This window comes from Cnephaeus nilssonii, assembly GCF_951640355.1.
Source record: "Cnephaeus nilssonii genome assembly, chromosome: 12".
In the NCBI taxonomy this organism is placed as follows: Eukaryota; Metazoa; Chordata; class Mammalia; order Chiroptera; family Vespertilionidae; genus Cnephaeus; species Cnephaeus nilssonii.
This window is the reverse complement of record NC_137083.1, coordinates 87,074,492-87,097,235: the sequence shown is the minus strand read 5'-3', so window position 1 is coordinate 87,097,235 and position 22,744 is coordinate 87,074,492.

Sequence of the window (22,744 nt, the reverse complement as noted above, 5' to 3'; positions counted from 1 at the left end):
TTAATCTGAATGACTACTGATTTCTAGCTGTTTCCTATAATGTGCATGCTTTTCTACTTGTGGGACTTCACCACATGTAGAAACAACTTTATGTACTCTTCTCTGGACTTGTGAAGCTATATAAACTTGTCTTTCAACTGTTTTACAGTTGAGTACTACTTTTCAGTGAATTCCGGTGGTTTGAAACACTGGTTTCATGTGAACTAACTCTATTTCAAGGATTTCCGCAGAGTACAACCTTCTTTCTAGACTAGAGACTTACATTTTGATGTCTTTTACACTTGTTCTCTCACTATTCTGTGATATTCATTAGTATTTGCTCTGAATGACTACTGATTTCTAGCTGTTTCCTATAATGGGCCTTTTTTTTTTTTACTTGTGGGACTTCACCACATGTAGAAGCAACTTTATACACTCTTCTCTGAACTTGCGAAGCTACATAAACTTGTCTTTCAACTGTTTTACAGTTGAATACTACTTTTCAGTGAATTCTAGTGGGTTGAAACACTTGCTTCTTGTGAAGTAACTCTATTTCAAGGATTTCTGCAGTGTACAACATCCTTTCCAGACTAGAGACTTACATTTTGAAGTCTTTTACACATGTTCTCTCATAAGTCTGTGATATTAAACATCTTTTCCAGACTAGAGACTTACATTTTGATGTCTTTGCCACTTGTTCTCTCATAAGTCTGTGATATTCATTAGTATTTGCTCAGAATGACTACTGATTTCTTGCTGTTTCCTATAATGGGCCTTCTTTTCTGCTTGTGGGACTTCACCACATGTAGAAACAACTTTATACACTCTTCTCTGAACTTGCGAAGCTACATAAACTTGTCTTTCAACTGTTTTACAGTTGAATACTACTTTTCAGTGAATTCCGGTGGTTTCAAACACTGGTTTCATGTGAACTAACTCTATTTCAAGGATTTCCGCAGTGTACAACATTCTTTCTAGACTAGAGACTTACATTTTGATGTCTTTTACACTTGTTCTCTCACTATTCTGTGATATTCATTAGTATTTGCTCTGAATGACTACTGATTTCTAGCTGTTTCCTATAATGGGCCTTTTTTTTTTTACTTGTGGGACTTCACCACATGTAGAAGCAACTTTATACACTCTTCTCTGAACTTGCGAAGCTACATAAACTTGTCTTTCAACTGTTTTACAGTTGAATACTACTTTTCAGTGAATTCTTTTGGGTTGAAACACTTGCTTCTTGTGAAGTAACTCTATTTCAAGGATTTCTGCAGTGTACAACATCCTTTCCAGACTAGAGACTTACATTTTGAAGTCTTTTACACATGTTCTCTCATAAGTCTGTGAAATTAAACATCTTTTCCAGACTAGAGACTTACATTTTGATGTCTTTGCCACTTGTTCTCTCATAAGTCTGTGATATTCATTAGTATTTGCTCAGAATTACTACTGATTTCTTGCTGTTTCCTATAATGCGCCTTCTTTTCTGCTTGTGGGACTTCACCACATGTAGAAACAACTTTATACACTCTTCTCTGAACTTGCGAAGCTACATAAACTTGTCTTTCAACTGTTTTACAGTTGAATACTACTTTTCAGTGAATTCTAGTGGGTTGATACACTTGCTTCTTGTGAAGTAACTCTATTTCAAGGATTTCCGCAGTGTACAACATTCTTTCTAGACTAGAGACTTACATTTTGATGTCTTTTACACTTGTTCTCTCACTATTCTGTGATATTCATTAGTATTCGCTCTGAATGACTACTGATTTCTAGCTGTTTCCTATAATGGGCCTTTTTTTTTTTACTTGTGGGACTTCACCACATGTAGAAGCAACTTTATACACTCTTCTCTGAACTTGCGAAGCTACATAAACTTGTCTTTCAACTGTTTTACAGTTGAATACTACTTTTCAGTGAATTCTAGTGGGTTGAAACACTTGCTTCTTGTGAAGTAACTCTATTTCAAGGATTTCTGCAGTGTACAACATCCTTTCCAGACTAGAGACTTACATTTTGAAGTCTTTTACACATGTTCTCTCATAAGTCTGTGATATTAAACATCTTTTCCAGACTAGAGACTTACATTTTGATGTCTTTGCCACTTGTTCTCTCATAAGTCTGTGATATTCATTAGTATTTGCTCAGAATTACTACTGATTTCTTGCTGTTTCCTATAATGCGCCTTCTTTTCTGCTTGTGGGACTTCACCACATGTAGAAACAACTTTATACACTCTTCTCTGAACTTGCGAAGCTACATAAACTTGTCTTTCAACTGTTTTACAGTTGAATACTACTTTTCAGTGAATTCTGGTGGTTTCAAACACTGGTTTCATGTGAACTAACTCTATTTCAAGGATTTCTGCAGTGTACAACATTCTTTCTAGACTAGAGACTTACATTTTGATGTCTTTTACACTTGTTCTCTCACTATTCTGTGATATTCATTAGTATTTGCTCTGAATGACTACTGATTTCTAGCTGTTTCCTATAATGGGCCTTTTTTTTTTTACTTGTGGGACTTCACCACATGTAGAAGCAACTTTATACACTCTTCTCTGAACTTGCGAAGCTACATAAACTTGTCTTTCAACTGTTTTACAGTTGAATACTACTTTTCAGTGAATTCTAGTGGGTTGAAACACTTGCTTCTTGTGAAGTAACTCTATTTCAAGGATTTCTGCAGTGTACAACATCCTTTCCAGACTAGAGACTTACATTTTGAAGTCTTTTACACATGTTCTCTCATAAGTCTGTGATATTAAACATCTTTTCCAGACTAGAGACTTACATTTTGATGTCTTTGCCACTTGTTCTCTCATAAGTCTGTGATATTCATTAGTATTTGCTCAGAATGACTACTGATTTCTTGCTGTTTCCTATAATGGGCCTTCTTTTCTGCTTGTGGGACTTCACCACATGTAGAAACAACTTTATACACTCTTCTCTGAACTTGCGAAGCTACATAAACTTGTCTTTCAACTGTTTTACAGTTGAATACTACTTTTCAGTGAATTCTGGTGGTTTCAAACACTGGTTTCATGTGAACTAACTCTATTTCAAGGATTTCTGCAGTGTACAACATTCTTTCTAGACTAGAGACTTACATTTTGATGTCTTTGCCACTTGTTCTCTCATAAGTCTGTGATATTCATTAGTATTTGCTCAGAATGACTACTGATTTCTTGCTGTTTCCTATAATGCGCCTTCTTTTCTACTTGTGGGACTTCACCACATGTAGAAGCAACTTTATACACTCTTCTCTGTACTTGCGAAGCTACATAAACTTGTCTTTCAACTGTTTTACAGTTGAATACTACTTTTCAGTGAATTCTAGTGGGTTGAAACACTTGCTTCTTGTGAAGTAACTCTATTTCAAGGATTTCTGCAGTGTACAACATCCTTTCCAGACTAGAGACTTACATTTTGATGTCTTTGCCACTTGTTCTCTCATAAGTCTGTGATATTCATTAGTATTTGCTCAGAATTACTACTGATTTCTTGCTGTTTCCTATAATGCGCCTTCTTTTCTACTTGTGGGACTTCACCACATGTAGAAGCAACTTTATACACTCTTCTCTGTACTTGCGAAGCTACATAAACTTGTCTTTCAACTGTTTTACAGTTGAATACTACTTTTCAGTGAATTCTAGTTGGTTGAAACACTGGTTTCATGTGAACTAACTCTATTTCAAGGATTTCTGCAGTGTACAACCTTCTTTCTAGACTAGAGATTTACATTTTGATGTCTTTTACACTTGTTCTCTCACTATTCTGTGATATTCATTAGTATTTGCTCTGAATGACTACTGATTTCTAGCTGTTTCCTATAATGGGCCTTCTTTTCTACTTCTGGGACTTCACCACATGTAGAAGCAACTTTATACACTCTTCTCTGAACTTGCGAAGCTACATACACTTGTCTTTCAACTGTTTTACAGTTGAATACTACTTTTCAGTGAATTCCGGTGGTTTAAAACACTGGTTTCATGTGAACTAACTCTATTTCAAGGATTTGTGCCGTGTACAACATCCTTTCTAGACTAGAGACTTACATTTTGATGTCTTTTATAGTTGTTCTCTCACTATTCTGTGATATTCATTAGTATTTAATCTGAATGACTACTGATTTCTAGCTGTTTCCTATAATGTGCATGCTTTTCTACTTGTGGGACTTCACCACATGTAGAAACAACTTTATGTACTCTTCTCTGGACTTGTGAAGCTATATAAACTTGTCTTTCAACTGTTTTACAGTTGAGTACTACTTTTCAGTGAATTCCGGTGGTTTGAAACACTGGTTTCATGTGAACTAACTCTATTTCAAGGATTTCCGCAGAGTACAACCTTCTTTCTAGACTAGAGACTTACATTTTGATGTCTTTTACACTTGTTCTCTCACTATTCTGTGATATTCATTAGTATTTGCTCTGAATGACTACTGATTTCTAGCTGTTTCCTATAATGGGCCTTTTTTTTTTTTACTTGTGGGACTTCACCACATGTAGAAGCAACTTTATACACTCTTCTCTGAACTTGCGAAGCTACATAAACTTGTCTTTCAACTGTTTTACAGTTGAATACTACTTTTCAGTGAATTCTAGTGGGTTGAAACACTTGCTTCTTGTGAAGTAACTCTATTTCAAGGATTTCTGCAGTGTACAACATCCTTTCCAGACTAGAGACTTACATTTTGAAGTCTTTTACACATGTTCTCTCATAAGTCTGTGATATTAAACATCTTTTCCAGACTAGAGACTTACATTTTGATGTCTTTGCCACTTGTTCTCTCATAAGTCTGTGATATTCATTAGTATTTGCTCAGAATGACTACTGATTTCTTGCTGTTTCCTATAATGGGCCTTCTTTTCTGCTTGTGGGACTTCACCACATGTAGAAACAACTTTATACACTCTTCTCTGAACTTGCGAAGCTACATAAACTTGTCTTTCAACTGTTTTACAGTTGAATACTACTTTTCAGTGAATTCCGGTGGTTTCAAACACTGGTTTCATGTGAACTAACTCTATTTCAAGGATTTCCGCAGTGTACAACATTCTTTCTAGACTAGAGACTTACATTTTGATGTCTTTTACACTTGTTCTCTCACTATTCTGTGATATTCATTAGTATTTGCTCTGAATGACTACTGATTTCTAGCTGTTTCCTATAATGGGCCTTTTTTTTTTTACTTGTGGGACTTCACCACATGTAGAAGCAACTTTATACACTCTTCTCTGAACTTGCGAAGCTACATAAACTTGTCTTTCAACTGTTTTACAGTTGAATACTACTTTTCAGTGAATTCTTTTGGGTTGAAACACTTGCTTCTTGTGAAGTAACTCTATTTCAAGGATTTCTGCAGTGTACAACATCCTTTCCAGACTAGAGACTTACATTTTGAAGTCTTTTACACATGTTCTCTCATAAGTCTGTGAAATTAAACATCTTTTCCAGACTAGAGACTTACATTTTGATGTCTTTGCCACTTGTTCTCTCATAAGTCTGTGATATTCATTAGTATTTGCTCAGAATTACTACTGATTTCTTGCTGTTTCCTATAATGCGCCTTCTTTTCTGCTTGTGGGACTTCACCACATGTAGAAACAACTTTATACACTCTTCTCTGAACTTGCGAAGCTACATAAACTTGTCTTTCAACTGTTTTACAGTTGAATACTACTTTTCAGTGAATTCTAGTGGGTTGATACACTTGCTTCTTGTGAAGTAACTCTATTTCAAGGATTTCCGCAGTGTACAACATTCTTTCTAGACTAGAGACTTACATTTTGATGTCTTTTACACTTGTTCTCTCACTATTCTGTGATATTCATTAGTATTTGCTCTGAATGACTACTGATTTCTAGCTGTTTCCTATAATGGGCCTTTTTTTTTTTACTTGTGGGACTTCACCACATGTAGAAGCAACTTTATACACTCTTCTCTGAACTTGCGAAGCTACATAAACTTGTCTTTCAACTGTTTTACAGTTGAATACTACTTTTCAGTGAATTCTAGTGGGTTGAAACACTTGCTTCTTGTGAAGTAACTCTATTTCAAGGATTTCTGCAGTGTACAACATCCTTTCCAGACTAGAGACTTACATTTTGAAGTCTTTTACACATGTTCTCTCATAAGTCTGTGATATTAAACATCTTTTCCAGACTAGAGACTTACATTTTGATGTCTTTGCCACTTGTTCTCTCATAAGTCTGTGATATTCATTAGTATTTGCTCAGAATTACTACTGATTTCTTGCTGTTTCCTATAATGCGCCTTCTTTTCTGCTTATGGGACTTCACCACATGTAGAAACAACTTTATACACTCTTCTCTGAACTTGCGAAGCTACATAAACTTGTCTTTCAACTGTTTTACAGTTGAATACTACTTTTCAGTGAATTCTGGTGGTTTCAAACACTGGTTTCATGTGAACTAACTCTATTTCAAGGATTTCTGCAGTGTACAACATTCTTTCTAGACTAGAGACTTACATTTTGATGTCTTTTACACTTGTTCTCTCACTATTCTGTGATATTCATTAGTATTTGCTCTGAATGACTACTGATTTCTAGCTGTTTCCTATAATGGGCCTTTTTTTTTTTACTTGTGGGACTTCACCACATGTAGAAGCAACTTTATACACTCTTCTCTGAACTTGCGAAGCTACATAAACTTGTCTTTCAACTGTTTTACAGTTGAATACTACTTTTCAGTGAATTCTAGTGGGTTGAAACACTTGCTTCTTGTGAAGTAACTCTATTTCAAGGATTTCTGCAGTGTACAACATCCTTTCCAGACTAGAGACTTACATTTTGAAGTCTTTTACACATGTTCTCTCATAAGTCTGTGATATTAAACATCTTTTCCAGACTAGAGACTTACATTTTGATGCCTTTGCCACTTGTTCTCTCATAAGTCTGTGATATTCATTAGTATTTGCTCAGAATGACTACTGATTTCTTGCTGTTTCCTATAATGGGCCTTCTTTTCTGCTTGTGGGACTTCACCACATGTAGAAACAACTTTATACACTCTTCTCTGAACTTGCGAAGCTACATAAACTTGTCTTTCAACTGTTTTACAGTTGAATACTACTTTTCAGTGAATTCCGGTGGTTTCAAACACTGGTTTCATGTGAACTAACTCTATTTCAAGGATTTCCGCAGTGTACAACATTCTTTCTAGACTAGAGACTTACATTTTGATGTCTTTTACACTTGTTCTCTCACTATTCTGTGATATTCATTAGTATTTGCTCTGAATGACTACTGATTTCTAGCTGTTTCCTATAATGGGCCTTTTTTTTTTTACTTGTGGGACTTCACCACATGTAGAAGCAACTTTATACACTCTTCTCTGAACTTGCGAAGCTACATAAACTTGTCTTTCAACTGTTTTACAGTTGAATACTACTTTTCAGTGAATTCTTTTGGGTTGAAACACTTGCTTCTTGTGAAGTAACTCTATTTCAAGGATTTCTGCAGTGTACAACATCCTTTCCAGACTAGAGACTTACATTTTGAAGTCTTTTACACATGTTCTCTCATAAGTCTGTGAAATTAAACATCTTTTCCAGACTAGAGACTTACATTTTGATGTCTTTGCCACTTGTTCTCTCATAAGTCTGTGATATTCATTAGTATTTGCTCAGAATTACTACTGATTTCTTGCTGTTTCCTATAATGCGCCTTCTTTTCTGCTTGTGGGACTTCACCACATGTAGAAACAACTTTATACACTCTTCTCTGAACTTGCGAAGCTACATAAACTTGTCTTTCAACTGTTTTACAGTTGAATACTACTTTTCAGTGAATTCTAGTGGGTTGATACACTTGCTTCTTGTGAAGTAACTCTATTTCAAGGATTTCCGCAGTGTACAACATTCTTTCTAGACTAGAGACTTACATTTTGATGTCTTTTACACTTGTTCTCTCACTATTCTGTGATATTCATTAGTATTTGCTCTGAATGACTACTGATTTCTAGCTGTTTCCTATAATGGGCCTTTTTTTTTTTACTTGTGGGACTTCACCACATGTAGAAGCAACTTTATACACTCTTCTCTGAACTTGCGAAGCTACATAAACTTGTCTTTCAACTGTTTTACAGTTGAATACTACTTTTCAGTGAATTCTAGTGGGTTGAAACACTTGCTTCTTGTGAAGTAACTCTATTTCAAGGATTTCTGCAGTGTACAACATCCTTTCCAGACTAGAGACTTACATTTTGAAGTCTTTTACACATGTTCTCTCATAAGTCTGTGATATTAAACATCTTTTCCAGACTAGAGACTTACATTTTGATGTCTTTGCCACTTGTTCTCTCATAAGTCTGTGATATTCATTAGTATTTGCTCAGAATTACTACTGATTTCTTGCTGTTTCCTATAATGCGCCTTCTTTTCTGCTTGTGGGACTTCACCACATGTAGAAACAACTTTATACACTCTTCTCTGAACTTGCGAAGCTACATAAACTTGTCTTTCAACTGTTTTACAGTTGAATACTACTTTTCAGTGAATTCTGGTGGTTTCAAACACTGGTTTCATGTGAACTAACTCTATTTCAAGGATTTCTGCAGTGTACAACATTCTTTCTAGACTAGAGACTTACATTTTGATGTCTTTTACACTTGTTCTCTCACTATTCTGTGATATTCATTAGTATTTGCTCTGAATGACTACTGATTTCTAGCTGTTTCCTATAATGGGCCTTTTTTTTTTTACTTGTGGGACTTCACCACATGTAGAAGCAACTTTATACACTCTTCTCTGAACTTGCGAAGCTACATAAACTTGTCTTTCAACTGTTTTACAGTTGAATACTACTTTTCAGTGAATTCTAGTGGGTTGAAACACTTGCTTCTTGTGAAGTAACTCTATTTCAAGGATTTCTGCAGTGTACAACATCCTTTCCAGACTAGAGACTTACATTTTGATGTCTTTGCCACTTGTTCTCTCATAAGTCTGTGATATTCATTAGTATTTGCTCAGAATTACTACTGATTTCTTGCTGTTTCCTATAATGCGCCTTCTTTTCTACTTGTGGGACTTCACCACATGTAGAAGCAACTTTATACACTCTTCTCTGTACTTGCGAAGCTACATAAACTTGTCTTTCAACTGTTTTACAGTTGAATACTACTTTTCAGTGAATTCTAGTTGGTTGAAACACTGGTTTCATGTGAACTAACTCTATTTCAAAAATTTCTGCAGTGTACAACCTTCTTTCTAGACTAGAGACTTACATTTTGATGTCTTTTACACTTGTTCTCTTACTATTCTGTGATATTCATTAGTATTTGCTCTGAATGAGTACTGATTTCTTGCTGTTTCCTATAATGGGACTTCTTTTCTACTTGTGGGACTTCACCACATGTAGAAGCAACTTTATACACTCTTCTCTGAACTTGCGAAGCTACATAAACTTGTCTTTCAACTGTTTTACAGTTGAATACTACTTTTCAGTGAATTCTAGTGGGTTGAAACACTTGCTTCTTGTGAAGTAACTCTATTTCAAGGATTTCTGCAGTGTACAACATCCTTTCCAGACTAGAGACTTACATTTTGAAGTCTTTTACACATGTTCTCTCATAAGTCTGTGATATTAAACATCTTTTCCAGACTAGAGACTTACATTTTGATGTCTTTGCCACTTGTTCTCTCATAAGTCTGTGATATTCATTAGTATTTGCTCAGAATTACTACTGATTTCTTGCTGTTTCCTATAATGCGCCTTCTTTTCTACTTGTGGGACTTCACCACATGTAGAAGCAACTTTATACACTCTTCTCTGTACTTGCGAAGCTACATAAACTTGTCTTTCAACTGTTTTACAGTTGAATACTACTTTTCAGTGAATTCTAGTGGGTTGAAACACTTGCTTCTTGTGAAGTAACTCTATTTCAAGGATTTCTGCAGTGTACAACATCCTTTCCAGACTAGAGACTTACATTTTGATGTCTTTGCCACTTGTTCTCTCATAAGTCTGTGATATTCATTAGTATTTGCTCAGAATTACTACTGATTTCTTGCTGTTTCCTATAATGCGCCTTCTTTTCTACTTGTGGGACTTCACCACATGTAGAAGCAACTTTATACACTCTTCTCTGTACTTGCGAAGCTACATAAACTTGTCTTTCAACTGTTTTACAGTTGAATACTACTTTTCAGTGAATTCTAGTTGGTTGAAACACTGGTTTCATGTGAACTAACTCTATTTCAAGGATTTCTGCAGTGTACAACCTTCTTTCTAGACTAGAGATTTACATTTTGATGTCTTTTACACTTGTTCTCTCACTATTCTGTGATATTCATTAGTATTTGCTCTGAATGACTACTGATTTCTAGCTGTTTCCTATAATGGGCCTTCTTTTCTACTTCTGGGACTTCACCACATGTAGAAGCAACTTTATACACTCTTCTCTGAACTTGCGAAGCTACATACACTTGTCTTTCAACTGTTTTACAGTTGAATACTACTTTTCAGTGAATTCCGGTGGTTTAAAACACTGGTTTCATGTGAACTAACTCTATTTCAAGGATTTGTGCCGTGTACAACATCCTTTCTAGACTAGAGACTTACATTTTGATGTCTTTTATAGTTGTTCTCTCACTATTCTGTGATATTCATTAGTATTTGATCTGAATGACTACTGATTTCTAGCTGTTTCCTATAATGTGCATGCTTTTCTACTTGTGGGACTTCACCACATGTAGAAACAACTTTATGTACTCTTCTCTGGACTTGTGAAGCTATATAAACTTGTCTTTCAACTGTTTTACAGTTGAGTACTACTTTTCAGTGAATTCCGGTGGTTTGAAACACTGGTTTCATGTGAACTAACTCTATTTCAAGGATTTCCGCAGAGTACAACCTTCTTTCTAGACTAGAGACTTACATTTTGATGTCTTTTACACTTGTTCTCTCACTATTCTGTGATATTCATTAGTATTTGCTCTGAATGACTACTGATTTCTAGCTGTTTCCTATAATGGGCCTTTTTTTTTTTTACTTGTGGGACTTCACCACATGTAGAAGCAACTTTATACACTCTTCTCTGAACTTGCGAAGCTACATAAACTTGTCTTTCAACTGTTTTACAGTTGAATACTACTTTTCAGTGAATTCTAGTGGGTTGAAACACTTGCTTCTTGTGAAGTAACTCTATTTCAAGGATTTCTGCAGTGTACAACATCCTTTCCAGACTAGAGACTTACATTTTGAAGTCTTTTACACATGTTCTCTCATAAGTCTGTGATATTAAACATCTTTTCCAGACTAGAGACTTACATTTTGATGTCTTTGCCACTTGTTCTCTCATAAGTCTGTGATATTCATTAGTATTTGCTCAGAATGACTACTGATTTCTTGCTGTTTCCTATAATGGGCCTTCTTTTCTGCTTGTGGGACTTCACCACATGTAGAAACAACTTTATACACTCTTCTCTGAACTTGCGAAGCTACATAAACTTGTCTTTCAACTGTTTTACAGTTGAATACTACTTTTCAGTGAATTCTAGTGGGTTGATACACTTGCTTCTTGTGAAGTAACTCTATTTCAAGGATTTCCGCAGTGTACAACATTCTTTCTAGACTAGAGACTTACATTTTGATGTCTTTTACACTTGTTCTCTCACTATTCTGTGATATTCATTAGTATTTGCTCTGAATGACTACTGATTTCTAGCTGTTTCCTATAATGGGCCTTTTTTTTTTTACTTGTGGGACTTCACCACATGTAGAAGCAACTTTATACACTCTTCTCTGAACTTGCGAAGCTACATAAACTTGTCTTTCAACTGTTTTACAGTTGAATACTACTTTTCAGTGAATTCTAGTGGGTTGAAACACTTGCTTCTTGTGAAGTAACTCTATTTCAAGGATTTCTGCAGTGTACAACATCCTTTCCAGACTAGAGACTTACATTTTGAAGTCTTTTACACATGTTCTCTCATAAGTCTGTGATATTAAACATCTTTTCCAGACTAGAGACTTACATTTTGATGTCTTTGCCACTTGTTCTCTCATAAGTCTGTGATATTCATTAGTATTTGCTCAGAATTACTACTGATTTCTTGCTGTTTCCTATAATGCGCCTTCTTTTCTGCTTGTGGGACTTCACCACATGTAGAAACAACTTTATACACTCTTCTCTGAACTTGCGAAGCTACATAAACTTGTCTTTCAACTGTTTTACAGTTGAATACTACTTTTCAGTGAATTCTGGTGGTTTCAAACACTGGTTTCATGTGAACTAACTCTATTTCAAGGATTTCTGCAGTGTACAACATTCTTTCTAGACTAGAGACTTACATTTTGATGTCTTTTACACTTGTTCTCTCACTATTCTGTGATATTCATTAGTATTTGCTCTGAATGACTACTGATTTCTAGCTGTTTCCTATAATGGGCCTTTTTTTTTTTACTTGTGGGACTTCACCACATGTAGAAGCAACTTTATACACTCTTCTCTGAACTTGCGAAGCTACATAAACTTGTCTTTCAACTGTTTTACAGTTGAATACTACTTTTCAGTGAATTCTAGTGGGTTGAAACACTTGCTTCTTGTGAAGTAACTCTATTTCAAGGATTTCTGCAGTGTACAACATCCTTTCCAGACTAGAGACTTACATTTTGATGTCTTTGCCACTTGTTCTCTCATAAGTCTGTGATATTCATTAGTATTTGCTCAGAATTACTACTGATTTCTTGCTGTTTCCTATAATGCGCCTTCTTTTCTACTTGTGGGACTTCACCACATGTAGAAGCAACTTTATACACTCTTCTCTGTACTTGCGAAGCTACATAAACTTGTCTTTCAACTGTTTTACAGTTGAATACTACTTTTCAGTGAATTCTAGTTGGTTGAAACACTGGTTTCATGTGAACTAACTCTATTTCAAGGATTTCTGCAGTGTACAACCTTCTTTCTAGACTAGAGACTTACATTTTGATGTCTTTTACACTTGTTCTCTCACTATTCTGTGATATTCATTAGTATTTGCTCTGAATGACTACTGATTTCTAGCTGTTTCCTATAATGGGCCTTCTTTTCTACTTGTGGGACTTCACCACATGTAGAAGCAACTTTATACACTCTTCTCTGAACTTGCGAAGCTACATACACTTGTCTTTCAACTGTTTTACAGTTGAATACTACTTTTCAGTGAATTCTGGCGGTTTCAAACACTGGTTTCATGTGAAGTAACTCTATTTCAAGTATTTGTGCCGTGTACAACATCCTTTCTAGACTAGCGACTTACATTTTGATGTCTTTTACACTTGTTCTCTCACTATTCTGTGATATTCATTAGTATTTGCTCTGAATGACTACTGATTTCTAGCTGTTTCCTATAATGTGCATTCTTTTCTACTTGTGGGACTTCACCACATGTAGAAACAACTTTATGTACTCTTCTCTGGACTTGTGAAGCTATATAAACTTATCTTTCAACTGTTTTACAGTTGAGTACTACTTTTCAGTGAATTCTGTTGGTTTGAAACACTGGTTTCATGTGAACTAACTCTATTTCAAGGATTTCTGCAGTGTACAACATCCTTTCTAGACTAGAGACTTACATTTTCATGTCTTTTACACTTGTTCTCTCACTATTCTGTGATATTCATTAGTATTTGCTCTGAATGACTACTGATTTCTAGCTGTTTCCTATAATGTGCATTCTTTTCTACTTGTGGGACTTAACCACATGTAGAAACTACTTTATACACTCTTCTCTGGACTTGCGAAGCTATATAAACTTGTCTTTCAACTGTTTTACTGTTAAATACTACTTTTCAGTGAATTCCGGTGGTTTGAAACACTGGTTTCATGTGAACTAACTCTATTTCAAGGATTTCCGCAGAGTACAACCTTCTTTCTAGACTAGAGACTTACAATGTGATGTCTTTTACACTTGTTCTCTCACTATTCTGTGATATTCATTAGTATTTGCTCTGAATGACTACTGATTTCTAGCTGTTTCCTATAATGGGCCTTCTTTTCTGCTTGTGGGACTTCACCACATGTAGAAACAACTTTATACACTCTTCTCTGAACTTGCGAAGCTACATAAACTTGTCTTTCAACTGTTTTACAGTTGAATACTACTTTTCAGTGAATTCTGGTGGTTTCAAACACTGGTTTCATGTGAACTAACTCTATTTGAAGGATTTCTGCAGTGTACAACATTCTTTCTAGACTAGAGACTTACATTTTGATGTCTTTTACACTTGTTCTCTCACTATTCTGTGATATTCATTAGTATTTGCTCTGAATGACTACTGATTTCTAGCTGTTTCCTATAATGGGCCTTTTTTTTTTACTTGTGGGACTTCACCACATGTAGAAGCAACTTTATACACTCTTCTCTGAACTTGCGAAGCTACATAAACTTGTCTTTCAACTGTTTTACAGTTGAATACTACTTTTCAGTGAATTCTAGTGGGTTGAAACACTTGCTTCTTGTGAAGTAACTCTATTTCAAGGATTTCTGCAGTGTACAACATCCTTTCCAGACTAGAGACTTACATTTTGAAGTCTTTTACACATGTTCTCTCATAAGTCTGTGATATTAAACATCTTTTCCAGACTAGAGACTTACATTTTGATGTCTTTGCCACTTGTTCTCTCATAAGTCTGTGATATTCATTAGTATTTGCTCAGAATTACTACTGATTTCTTGCTGTTTCCTATAATGCGCCTTCTTTTCTACTTGTGGGACTTCACCACATGTAGAAGCAACTTTATACACTCTTCTCTGAACTTGCGAAGCTACATAAACTTGTCTTTCAACTGTTTTACAGTTGAATACTACTTTTCAGTGAATTCTAGTGGGTTGAAACACTTGCTTCTTGTAAAGTAACTCTATTTCAAGGATTTCTGCAGTGTACAACATCCTTTCCAGACTAGAGACTTACATTTTGATGTCTTTGCCACTTGTTCTCTCATAAGTCTGTGATATTCATTAGTATTTGCTCAGAATTACTACTGATTTCTTGCTGTTTCCTATAATGCGCCTTCTTTTCTACTTGTGGGACTTCACCACATGTAGAAGCAACTTTATACACTCTTCTCTGTACTTGCGAAGCTACATAAACTTGTCTTTCAACTGTTTTACAGTTGAATACTACTTTTCAGTGAATTCTAGTTGGTTGAAACACTGGTTTCATGTGAACTAACTCTATTTCAAGGATTTCTGCAGTGTACAACCTTCTTTCTAGACTAGAGACTTACATTTTGATGTCTTTTACACTTGTTCTCTCACTATTCTGTGATATTCATTAGTATTTGCTCTGAATGACTACTGATTTCTAGCTGTTTCCTATAATGGGCCTTCTTTTCTACATGTGGGACTTCACCACATGTAGAAGCAACTTTATACACTCTTCTCTGAACTTGTGAAGCTATACACACTTGTCTTTCAACTGTTTAACAGTTGAATGCTACTTTTCAGTGAATTCTGGCGGTTTCAAACACTGGTTTCATGTGAAGTAACTCTATTTCAAGTATTTGTGCCGTGTACAACATCCTTTCTAGACTAGCGACTTACATTTTGATGTCTTTTACACTTGTTCTCTCACTATTCTGTGATATTCATTAGTATTTGCTCTGAATGACTACTGATTTCTAGCTGTTTCCTATAATGTGCATTCTTTTCTACTTGTGGGACTTAACCACATGTAGAAACTACTTTATACACTCTTCTCTGGACTTGCGAAGCTATATAAACTTGTCTTTCAACTGTTTTACAGTTAAATACTACTTTTCAGTGAATTCCGGTGGTTTGAATCACTGGTTTCATGTGAACTAACTCTATTTCAAGGATTTCCGCAGTGTACAACATTCTTTCTAGACGAGAGACTTACATTTTGATGTCTTTTACACTTGTTCTCTCACTATTCTGTGATATTCATTAGTATTTGCTCTGAATGACTACTGATTTCTAGCTGTTTCCTATAATGGGCCTTTTTTTTTTTTACTTGTGGGACTTCACCACATGTAGAAGCAACTTTATACACTCTTCTCTGAACTTGCGAAGCTACATAAACTTGTCTTTCAACTGTTTTACAGTTGAATACTACTTTTCAGTGAATTCTTTTGGGTTGAAACACTTGCTTCTTGTGAAGTAACTCTATTTCAAGGATTTCTGCAGTGTACAACATCCTTTCCAGACTAGAGACTTACATTTTGAAGTCTTTTACACATGTTCTCTCATAAGTCTGTGAAATTAAACATCTTTTCCAGACTAGAGACTTACATTTTGATGTCTTTGCCACTTGTTCTCTCATAAGTCTGTGATATTCATTAGTATTTGCTCAGAATTACTACTGATTTCTTGCTGTTTCCTATAATGCGCCTTCTTTTCTGCTTGTGGGACTTCACCACATGTAGAAACAACTTTATACACTCTTCTCTGAACTTGCGAAGCTACATAAACTTGTCTTTCAACTGTTTTACAGTTGAATACTACTTTTCAGTGAATTCTAGTGGGTTGATACACTTGCTTCTTGTGAAGTAACTCTATTTCAAGGATTTCCGCAGTGTACAACATTCTTTCTAGACTAGAGACTTACATTTTGATGTCTTTTACACTTGTTCTCTCACTATTCTGTGATATTCATTAGTATTTGCTCTGAATGACTACTGATTTCTAGCTGTTTCCTATAATGGGCCTTTTTTTTTTTACTTGTGGGACTTCACCACATGTAGAAGCAACTTTATACACTCTTCTCTGAACTTGCGAAGCTACATAAACTTGTCTTTCAACTGTTTTACAGTTGAATACTACTTTTCAGTGAATTCTAGTGGGTTGAAACACTTGCTTCTTGTGAAGTAACTCTATTTCAAGGATTTCTGCAGTGTACAACATCCTTTCCAGACTAGAGACTTACATTTTGAAGTCTTTTACACATGTTCTCTCATAAGTCTGTGATATTAAACATCTTTTCCAGACTAGAGACTTACATTTTGATGTCTTTGCCACTTGTTCTCTCATAAGTCTGTGATATTCATTAGTATTTGCTCAGAATTACTACTGATTTCTTGCTGTTTCCTATAATGTGCCTTCTTTTCTACTTGTGGGACTTCACCACATGTAGAAACAACTTTATACACTCTTCTCTGAACTTGAGAAGCTATACACACTTGTCTTTCAACTGTTTAACAGTTGAATACTACTTTTCAGTGAATTCTGGCGGTTTCAAACACTGGTTTCATGTGAAGTAACTCTATTTCAAGTATTTGTGCCGTGTACAACATCCTTTCTAGACTAGCGACTTACATTTTGATGTCTTTTACACTTGTTCTCTCACTATTCTGTGATATTCATTAGTATTTGCTCTGAATGACTACTGATTTCTAGCTGTTTCCTATAATGTGCATTCTTTTCTACTTGTGGGACTTCACCACATGTAGAAACAACTTTATGTACTCTTCTCTGGACTTGTGAAGCTATATAAACTTATCTTTCAACTGTTTTACAGTTGAGTACTACTTTTCAGTGAATTCTGTTGGTTTGAAACACTGGTTTCATGTGAACTAACTCTATTTCAAGGATTTCTGCAGTGTACAACATCCTTTCCAGACTAGAGACTTACATTTTGATGTCTTTGCCACTTGTTCTCTCATAAGTCTGTGATATTCATTAGTATTTGCTCAGAATGACTACTGATTTCTTGCTGTTTCCTATAATGGGCCTTCTTTTCTGCTTGTGGGACTTCACCACATGTAGAAACAACTTTATACACTCTTCTCTGAACTTGCGAAGCTACATAAACTTGTCTTTCAACTGTTTTACAGTTGAATACTACTTTTCAGTGAATTCCGGTGGTTTCAAACACTGGTTTCATGTGAACTAACTCTATTTCAAGGATTTCCGCAGTGTACAACATTCTTTCTAGACTAGAGACTTACATTTTGATGTCTTTTACACTTGTTCTCTCACTATTCTGTGATATTCATTAGTATTTGCTCTGAATGACTACTGATTTCTAGCTGTTTCCTATAATGGGCCTTTTTTTTTTTACTTGTGGGACTTCACCACATGTAGAAGCAACTTTATACACTCTTCTCTGAACTTGCGAAGCTACATAAACTTGTCTTTCAACTGTTTTACAGTTGAATACTACTTTTCAGTGAATTCTTTTGGGTTGAAACACTTGCTTCTTGTGAAGTAACTCTATTTCAAGGATTTCTGCAGTGTACAACATCCTTTCCAGACTAGAGACTTACATTTTGAAGTCTTTTACACATGTTCTCTCATAAGTCTGTGAAATTAAACTTCTTTTCCAGACTAGAGACTTACATTTTGATGTCTTTGCCACTTGTTCTCTCATAAGTCTGTGATATTCATTAGTATTTGCTCAGAATTACTACTGATTTCTTGCTGTTTCCTATAATGCGCCTTCTTTTCTGCTTGTGGGACTTCACCACATGTAGAAACAACTTTATACACTCTTCTCTGAACTTGCGAAGCTACATAAACTTGTCTTTCAACTGTTTTACAGTTGAATACTACTTTTCAGTGAATTCTAGTGGGTTGATACACTTGCTTCTTGTGAAGTAACTCTATTTCAAGGATTTCCGCAGTGTACAACATTCTTTCTAGACTAGAGACTTACATTTTGATGTCTTTTACACTTGTTCTCTCACTATTCTGTGATATTCATTAGTATTTGCTCTGAATGACTACTGATTTCTAGCTGTTTCCTATAATGGGCCTTTTTTTTTTTACTTGTGGGACTTCACCACATGTAGAAGCAACTTTATACACTCTTCTCTGAACTTGCGAAGCTACATAAACTTGTCTTTCAACTGTTTTACAGTTGAATACTACTTTTCAGTGAATTCTAGTGGGTTGAAACACTTGCTTCTTGTGAAGTAACTCTATTTCAAGGATTTCTGCAGTGTACAACATCCTTTCCAGACTAGAGACTTACATTTTGAAGTCTTTTACACATGTTCTCTCATAAGTCTGTGATATTAAACATCTTTTCCAGACTAGAGACTTACATTTTGATGTCTTTGCCACTTGTTCTCTCATAAGTCTGTGATATTCATTAGTATTTGCTCAGAATTACTACTGATTTCTTGCTGTTTCCTATAATGCGCCTTCTTTTCTGCTTGTGGGACTTCACCACATGTAGAAACAACTTTATACACTCTTCTCTGAACTTGCGAAGCTACATAAACTTGTCTTTCAACTGTTTTACAGTTGAATACTACTTTTCAGTGAATTCTGGTGGTTTCAAACACTGGTTTCATGTGAACTAACTCTATTTCAAGGATTTCTGCAGTGTACAACATTCTTTCTAGACTAGAGACTTACATTTTGATGTCTTTTACACTTGTTCTCTCACTATTCTGTGATATTCATTAGTATTTGCTCTGAATGACTACTGATTTCTAGCTGTTTCCTATAATGGGCCTTTTTTTTTTTACTTGTGGGACTTCACCACATGTAGAAGCAACTTTATACACTCTTCTCTGAACTTGCGAAGCTACATAAACTTGTCTTTCAACTGTTTTACAGTTGAATACTACTTTTCAGTGAATTCTAGTGGGTTGAAACACTTGCTTCTTGTGAAGTAACTCTATTTCAAGGATTTCTGCAGTGTACAACATCCTTTCCAGACTAGAGACTTACATTTTGAAGTCTTTTACACATGTTCTCTCATAAGTCTGTGATATTAAACATCTTTTCCAGACTAGAGACTTACATTTTGATGCCTTTGCCACTTGTTCTCTCATAAGTCTGTGATATTCATTAGTATTTGCTCAGAATGACTACTGATTTCTTGCTGTTTCCTATAATGGGCCTTCTTTTCTGCTTGTGGGACTTCACCACATGTAGAAACAACTTTATACACTCTTCTCTGAACTTGCGAAGCTACATAAACTTGTCTTTCAACTGTTTTACAGTTGAATACTACTTTTCAGTGAATTCCGGTGGTTTCAAACACTGGTTTCATGTGAACTAACTCTATTTCAAGGATTTCCGCAGTGTACAACATTCTTTCTAGACTAGAGACTTACATTTTGATGTCTTTTACACTTGTTCTCTCACTATTCTGTGATATTCATTAGTATTTGCTCTGAATGACTACTGATTTCTAGCTGTTTCCTATAATGGGCCTTTTTTTTTTTACTTGTGGGACTTCACCACATGTAGAAGCAACTTTATACACTCTTCTCTGAACTTGCGAAGCTACATAAACTTGTCTTTCAACTGTTTTACAGTTGAATACTACTTTTCAGTGAATTCTTTTGGGTTGAAACACTTGCTTCTTGTGAAGTAACTCTATTTCAAGGATTTCTGCAGTGTACAACATCCTTTCCAGACTAGAGACTTACATTTTGAAGTCTTTTACACATGTTCTCTCATAAGTCTGTGAAATTAAACATCTTTTCCAGACTAGAGACTTACATTTTGATGTCTTTGCCACTTGTTCTCTCATAAGTCTGTGATATTCATTAGTATTTGCTCAGAATTACTACTGATTTCTTGCTGTTTCCTATAATGCGCCTTCTTTTCTGCTTGTGGGACTTCACCACATGTAGAAACAACTTTATACACTCTTCTCTGAACTTGCGAAGCTACATAAACTTGTCTTTCAACTGTTTTACAGTTGAATACTACTTTTCAGTGAATTCTAGTGGGTTGATACACTTGCTTCTTGTGAAGTAACTCTATTTCAAGGATTTCCGCAGTGTACAACATTCTTTCTAGACTAGAGACTTACATTTTGATGTCTTTTACACTTGTTCTCTCACTATTCTGTGATATTCATTAGTATTTGCTCTGAATGACTACTGATTTCTAGCTGTTTCCTATAATGGGCCTTTTTTTTTTTACTTGTGGGACTTCACCACATGTAGAAGCAACTTTATACACTCTTCTCTGAACTTGCGAAGCTACATAAACTTGTCTTTCAACTGTTTTACAGTTGAATACTACTTTTCAGTGAATTCTAGTGGGTTGAAACACTTGCTTCTTGTGAAGTAACTCTATTTCAAGGATTTCTGCAGTGTACAACATCCTTTCCAGACTAGAGACTTACATTTTGAAGTCTTTTACACATGTTCTCTCATAAGTCTGTGATATTAAACATCTTTTCCAGACTAGAGACTTACATTTTGATGTCTTTGCCACTTGTTCTCTCATAAGTCTGTGATATTCATTAGTATTTGCTCAGAATTACTACTGATTTCTTGCTGTTTCCTATAATGCGCCTTCTTTTCTGCTTGTGGGACTTCACCACATGTAGAAACAACTTTATACACTCTTCTCTGAACTTGCGAAGCTACATAAACTTGTCTTTCAACTGTTTTACAGTTGAATACTACTTTTCAGTGAATTCTGGTGGTTTCAAACACTGGTTTCATGTGAACTAACTCTATTTCAAGGATTTCTGCAGTGTACAACATTCTTTCTAGACTAGAGACTTACATTTTGATGTCTTTTACACTTGTTCTCTCACTATTCTGTGATATTCATTAGTATTTGCTCTGAATGACTACTGATTTCTAGCTGTTTCCTATAATGGGCCTTTTTTTTTTTACTTGTGGGACTTCACCACATGTAGAAGCAACTTTATACACTCTTCTCTGAACTTGCGAAGCTACATAAACTTGTCTTTCAACTGTTTTACAGTTGAATACTACTTTTCAGTGAATTCTAGTGGATTGAAACACTTGCTTCTTGTGAAGTAACTCTATTTCAAGGATTTCTGCAGTGTACAACATCCTTTCCAGACTAGAGACTTACATTTTGATGTCTTTGCCACTTGTTCTCTCATAAGTCTGTGATATTCATTAGTATTTGCTCAGAATTACTACTGATTTCTTGCTGTTTCCTATAATGCGCCTTCTTTTCTACTTGTGGGACTTCACCACATGTAGAAGCAACTTTATACACTCTTCTCTGTACTTGCGAAGCTACATAAACTTGTCTTTCAACTGTTTTACAGTTGAATACTACTTTTCAGTGAATTCTAGTTGGTTGAAACACTGGTTTCATGTGAACTAACTCTATTTCAAAAATTTCTGCAGTGTACAACCTTCTTTCTAGACTAGAGACTTACATTTTGATGTCTTTTACACTTGTTCTCTTACTATTCTGTGATATTCATTAGTATTTGCTCTGAATGAGTACTGATTTCTTGCTGTTTCCTATAATGGGACTTCTTTTCTACTTGTGGGACTTCACCACATGTAGAAGCAACTTTATACACTCTTCTCTGAACTTGCGAAGCTACATAAACTTGTCTTTCAACTGTTTTACAGTTGAATACTACTTTTCAGTGAATTCTAGTGGGTTGAAACACTTGCTTCTTGTGAAGTAACTCTATTTCAAGGATTTCTGCAGTGTACAACATCCTTTCCAGACTAGAGACTTACATTTTGAAGTCTTTTACACATGTTCTCTCATAAGTCTGTGATATTAAACATCTTTTCCAGACTAGAGACTTACATTTTGATGTCTTTGCCACTTGTTCTCTCATAAGTCTGTGATATTCATTAGTATTTGCTCAGAATTACTACTGATTTCTTGCTGTTTCCTATAATGCGCCTTCTTTTCTACTTGTGGGACTTCACCACATGTAGAAGCAACTTTATACACTCTTCTCTGTACTTGCGAAGCTACATAAACTTGTCTTTCAACTGTTTTACAGTTGAATACTACTTTTCAGTGAATTCTAGTGGGTTGAAACACTTGCTTCTTGTGAAGTAACTCTATTTCAAGGATTTCTGCAGTGT